The sequence below is a fragment of the Chaetura pelagica genome, unplaced genomic scaffold, assembly GCF_000747805.2.
Source record: "Chaetura pelagica isolate M959 unplaced genomic scaffold, ChaPel_1.0 scaffold506, whole genome shotgun sequence".
Taxonomy (NCBI): Eukaryota; Metazoa; Chordata; class Aves; order Apodiformes; family Apodidae; genus Chaetura; species Chaetura pelagica.
The window spans coordinates 32,773-38,972 of record NW_009953578.1 but is presented as its reverse complement, the minus strand read 5'-3'; positions in this window follow the sequence as shown (position 1 = coordinate 38,972).

Genomic DNA, 6,200 nt, shown 5'->3' with positions numbered 1-6,200 from the left:
GGGGGTTCATCTCCCCCCGCCCGCCCCGCAGCCCAGAGGTGCTTCCATTGGGCTGAGCCCAGGGTGGCTCTGGGGGGGGCTGACAAAGCTCTGCTCCCCCCCCCCCCAAGAGGAGCCACGGGACCTTGGGTGTGTTTCCCATCCTCAGGGTCCCCTATAAAATGTTTTCTCCCCCCCCCATGCCCGTCCCTCCTCCTCTCTCCTCCCCCTGCTGCCCCAGCACCCCAGGGCTCTCCCGAGCTGCCAGCTGGATGTTTGCCCTGTGGCCAGTTGGGTTTTCTGCTCTTGCAGGATGAGTGTTGGGGTCACGGAGCTCTGAATGACATGATTTACATCCCGTTGGTATTTGGGAGCACCACAGATGCCAGCAGGGACTGGACCCCTGGCCCAAAATACCAGTGCAGGAATGTGGATGACATGTTAGGGCAACGGAGATGATCCAAGGGCTGGAGCAGCTCTGCTCTGGAGCCAGGCTGGGAGAGTTGGGGTGTTCAGCCTGGAGAAGAGAAGGCTCCAGGGAGACCTGAGAGCACCTTCCAGTGCCTGAAGGGGCTCCAGGAAAGCTGGGGAGGGACTTGGGACAAGGGCAGGGAGGGAGAGGACAAGGGGGGATGGATGAAAAGTGGCAGAGGGAGATTGAGGTGAGACATGAGGAGGGAATTGTGGAGTGTGAGGGTGGTGAGAGCCTGGCCCAGGTTGCCCAGGGAAGCTGTGGCTGCCCCATCCCTGGCAGTGTTGAAGGGCAGGTTGGATGGGGCTTGGAGCAGCCTGGGCTGGTGGGAGGTGTCCCTGCCCATGCAGGGGGTTGGCTCTGGGTGGTCTTCAAAGTCCCTTCCCATCCAAACCAGTCTGGAATTCAGTGATGACTCTATGATTCTCCAGCAGCTGCCCCAGGAGATGCTCCCAGAGTGGTGAGGAAGGAAGGAGAGCAGGTCCTCAAGTCCTATTGCCTGGGAGGGACTTCAGATGGAAGGCTGACAGTGACAGGAGCCCTGTGTCCCCCCCCCTCCCACCCACCCTCCTCCAGCAGCTCAGGACCCCCAGGTTGGCTCCTGGAGGTTGGACCCCAGCGTGGCTCTCACCATGGATCATCCATCACCTCTGCCCCAGAGGAGGAGCAGGACCTGATTCCCACCACCCTTCCCCACCACCCAACCATGGCCACCCTCTTGTGTCCCCCCCCTGCACCCAACCCTGCTCCAACCTGCCCAGCTCACACCTTGACCCAGCGCCCCGTGACACACATCTGGGGCTGAGGAGAAGCTGCCGAGGGGTGGAAGGAAAAAAAAAACCCTTTGAACAAGCTCAGTGGGTTAGAAACCCCCTTGAAATGACCACCTTCTCCTTGTCTGCTGCACACAAAGGACTCTCCAGGGAGCTGGGCATGTTCCTGCCAAACCAGGGAGCCGAGAGGGAAGGGCGGATGCGGGAGCCCTTTCAGCCCCTGCTCTTTGGTTGCAAACTGCTTAATTTCCTGAACAGAAGGATATTTTTGTTGTGGTGGTGGTTGTTTGGATGGAAGGAGGGCACTTTTTGGGGATGGTACGATCCCAGGGCTATTCATCCGTCGCCACAGCAACCAGCTCCATCAATGGCCATCCAGAGATTGCGGATGATTAGAGACAACATGTGAAAGGTGGAAGACGCTGGGCACCTCACAAACCTCATCTTCCCAAATGACTTGAATTACCCTCATTATTTCTCCCCTGCCAATTCTCTCCCTGGTCGGCGGGAGACGTCGCTGTTATATAAACACGGGAAGAGCCGAGTTATGAGAGAGGGCAGAGGAGAAGGGAATGGTCCCTTCTGGTGGGGTACTGACCTGGAAAGCTCCTGACATGGAGGATGAAACCCTCTGAGATCCTCAGGGAGCTGCAAACCTCTTCCTGTGCCCAGGGTCAGCATGGCTCAGGGCTGCAGAGGAGCATGGTTGAGCTTTGGGGTGAAGTGGCCCTGACTTCTGCTTGTCCCTGGTCCTGCAGGACCTGGCACCCTCCTGCAGGACCCGGCACCCTCCTGCAGGAGGGTCCCAGATCCTGCAGGAGGGTCCTAGGTCCTGCAGGAGGGTGCCAGGTCCTGCAGGAGGGTCCCAGATCCTGCAGGAGGGTCCTAGGTCCTGCAGGAGGGTGCCAGGTCCTGCAGGAGGGTCCCAGATCCTGCAGGAGGGTCCTAGGTCCTGCAGGAGGGTGCCAGGTCCTGCAGGAGGGTCCCAGATCCTGCAGGAGGGTCCTAGGTCCTGCAGGAGGGTGCCAGGTCCTGCAGGAGGGTCCCAGATCCTGCAGGAGGGTCCTAGGTCCTGCAGGAGGGTGCCAGGTCCTGCAGGAGGGTCCCAGATCCTGCAGGAGGGTCCTAGGTCCTGCAGGAGGGTGCCAGGTCCTGCAGGAGGGTCCCAGATCCTGCAGGAGGGTCCTAGGTCCTGCAGGAGGGTGCCAGGTCCTGCAGGAGGGTCCCAGATCCTGCAGGAGGGTCCTAGGTCCTGCAGGAGGGTGCCAGGTCCTGCAGGAGGGTCCCAGATCCTGCAGGAGGGTCCTAGGTCCTGCAGGAGGGTGCCAGGTCCTGCAGGAGGGTCCCAGATCCTGCAGGAGGGTCCTAGGTCCTGCAGGAGGGTGCCAGGTCCTGCAGGAGGGTCCCAGATCCTGCAGGAGGGTCCTAGGTCCTGCAGGAGGGTGCCAGGTCCTGCAGGAGGGTCCCAGATCCTGCAGGAGGGTCCTAGGTCCTGCAGGAGGGTGCCAGGTCCTGCAGGAGGGTCCCAGATCCTGCAGGAGGGTCCTAGGTCCTGCAGGAGGGTGCCAGGTCCTGCAGGAGGGTCCCAGATCCTGCAGGAGGGTCCTAGGTCCTGCAGGAGGGTGCCAGGTCCTGCAGGAGGGTCCCAGATCCTGCAGGAGGGTCCTAGGTCCTGCAGGAGGGTGCCAGGTCCTGCAGGAGGGTCCCAGATCCTGCAGGAGGGTCCTAGGTCCTGCAGGAGGGTGCCAGGTCCTGCAGGAGGGTCCCAGATCCTGCAGGAGGGTCCTAGGTCCTGCAGGAGGGTGCCAGGTCCTGCAGGAGGGTCCCAGATCCTGCAGGAGGGTCCTAGGTCCTGCAGGAGGGTGCCAGGTCCTGCAGGAGGGTCCCAGATCCTGCAGGAGGGTCCTAGGTCCTGCAGGAGGGTGCCAGGTCCTGCAGGAGGGTCCCAGATCCTGCAGGAGGGTCCTAGGTCCTGCAGGAGGGTGCCAGGTCCTGCAGGAGGGTCCCAGATCCTGCAGGAGGGTCCTAGGTCCTGCAGGAGGGTGCCAGGTCCTGCAGGAGGGTCCCAGGTCCTGCAGGACCTGGCAACCTCCTGCAGCTCTGCCCAGAGCTGTGCTCCTTCCCAAGGGTATGACACGGAGCTTCCAGTTGGTTTGCTCTTGAAGATGTTCAAGGCCCCAGTCCATCATCACTGCCTGTTTTGGGGGGAAACCAGAAGGAAACAGGTCACTGGAGCCTGATGAAGGGATGGTGTGTCCCAGCAGAGGGGTAAGGGTGTTGGTGGGGCTGTGCTGAAGTGTAACAGCCCTGAAAGTTTAATGCCCACCTGCAATATTCATGGTGCTTCCAAGGGCCAAGCAGGAATTGTGCTGAAGGGTCTGAATATTTCATGAGTGCTGGGATTTCCAGGAGGGTTTCCTCCACTGCTTCCCTACCCTGCCATCAACTCGGAGCTGCCCAGTATGGGAAAAGGGGCATAACATCCCAATTTGCAGCCAAAGAGTCCCACAAAAATAATCCAGGGTTGTTTCAACCCCTGTGTGGAGTGGGAGGAGTGGATGTGTCCTTCTGGGCATCAATCTGCTCTGGGGGGAATGGGAGACCTCAGCTGGGGGGCTGAGGGTCTCCAGGACAACCTTTGGTGAGTGTCCCCCACCCTGGGCCCCAAAGCAGGTGCTCCCCCTGGGCTGGCCTGTCCTGGGGCCACCCTGGGGGATGGGGACAGCAGCTGTCCCCACTGCTGTCCTCCTCAGTCACTGCAGGGCTGTGCCCCACACTGGAAGCCCCTCTCCCAGGGATGTGTGGTGCCATGGGAGGTGGCAGCAGCTGGGGTGGCTGGGATCCAGGCCAGGTCCCTGTTGGTGCATCCCCACTGTGATCCAGGGTGCTGGCAGCTGGGCCCTGATCTGAATTACCAGTCCAGGTGATCCCCAGACTGGTGGGGAAGGTGGCCACCCTGAAGGTGGCTGTCCTTGGGACAGAGGGTGACCCCAAGGATGGACCCTGTGCTGTGTTTTGACCCCACACTCCTCTGCTGCCACTGCAGAGCTGCCACTGTCCCCCTGCCACAGTGTCACCTTGTTTGTGAGATGCTGACACCTCCAAGCTGGGACATTCATGCCCTTGCAGGGGCCACGTGCTGGGTCCTGGTTACAGGGCTCATCCTCCTGCCATCAGTCCCCACTGTGTCCCAGGTCCCTTCATTTGGGGAGCACCCCCTAGGCCAGAATGGTCACCCCAAACTCTCACCTGCCCTCAGCTCCCCACTTGGGTCCCCTCTGCTCCTCAGCCCCATGGGGACAATGGCCCAAATTGAGCCAGGCCCTTTGCAGGGACCCCTGGCTCTGGATCAGCCTCAACTGGAGCCAATGAATAACAGCAGGAGAGGGGACCAACAAGGGAAGTGGCTGGTGCTGCAGCTGGGGCCAGGGACATCCAGGCTGGGGTCCCTCCTGGCACCCTGGGGGCCCATGGAGCAACCTCTGGCACCTCCAGCACCAGCTCTCTGCTTTGTCCTGCACCCTCAGAGCAGGAGAGTGGGAGATGCTGGGGGCAGGGACACCCAGGCTGGGGTCCCTCTTGTCACCCTGGGGTCCCTCCTGTTGGAGCCCCTTTCTGGCCCCACCACCACCAGCTCTTTCCTCCCGTCCTGCCCCCTGAGATGCAGGAGGGTGTGAGATGCAGGTGCCAGGTCCCTCGGGGTGCCCATCACCTGGAGGTGACAACCCAAGGTGGGGAGGGGGGGGGAACCTCCCGCAGCCCCCCCGGGGGCCGCACGGGTGACGAGGACAAGAGCAGCGGGTCGGGGAGCTCCGAGGGCCGGGGAGAAGGAGTTAATTCCTCCACCGCGAAGCTCTTTGCCCCGGCGTTTCGTCTCTAATGGAAGAGTCGTGTCGGATTAGCGGGCGAGGATGGCAAGCAGTGGGGTGTCCATGGCAAGCAGCGGGGTGTCCATGGCAAGCAGCAGGGTGCCCATGGCAAGCAGTGGGGTGTCCATGGCAAGCAGCGGGGTGTCCATGGCAAGCAGCAGGGTGCCCATGGCAAGCAGTGGGGTGTCCATGGCAAGCAGCGGGGTGTCCATGGCAAGCAGCAGGGTGCCCATGGCAAGCAGTGGGGTGTCCATGGCAAGCAGCGGGGTGTCCATGGCAAGCAGCAGGGTGCCCATGGCAAGCAGTGGGGTGTCCATGGCAAGCAGCGGGGTGTCCATGGCAAGCAGCAGGGTGCCCATGGCAAGCAGTGGGGTGTCCATGGCAAGCAGCGGGGTGTCCATGGCAAGCAGCAGGGTGCCCATGGCAAGCAGTGGGGTGTCCATGGCAAGCAGCGGGGTGTCCATGGCAAGCAGCAGGGTGCCCATGGCAAGCAGTGGGGTGTCCATGGCAAGCAGCGGGGTGTCCATGGCAAGCAGCAGGGTGCCCATGGCAAGCAGTGGGGTGTCCATGGCAAGCAGCGGGGTGTCCATGGCAAGCAGCAGGGTGCCCATGGCAAGCAGTGGGGTGTCCATGGCAAGCAGCGGGGTGTCCATGGCAAGCAGCAGGGTGCCCATGGCAAGCAGTGGGGTGTCCATGGCAAGCAGCGGGGTGTCCATGGCAAGCAGCAGGGTGCCCATGGCAAGCAGTGGGGTGTCCATGGCAAGCAGCGGGGTGTCCATGGCAAGCAGCAGGGTGCCCATGGCAAGCAGTGGGGTGTCCATGGCAAGCAGCGGGGTGTCCATGGCAAGCAGCAGGGTGCCCATGGCAAGCAGTGGGGTGTCCATGGCAAGCAGCGGGGTGTCCATGGCAAGCAGCAGGGTGCCCATGGCAAGCAGTGGGGTGTCCATGGCAAGCAGCGGGGTGTCCATGGCAAGCAGCAGGGTGCCCATGGCAAGCAGTGGGGTGTCCATGGCAAGCAGCGGGGTGTCCATGGCAAGCAGCAGGGTGCCCATGGCAAGCAGTGGGGTGTCCATGGCAAGCAGTGGGGGTCCGGGGCAAGCAGGCGGG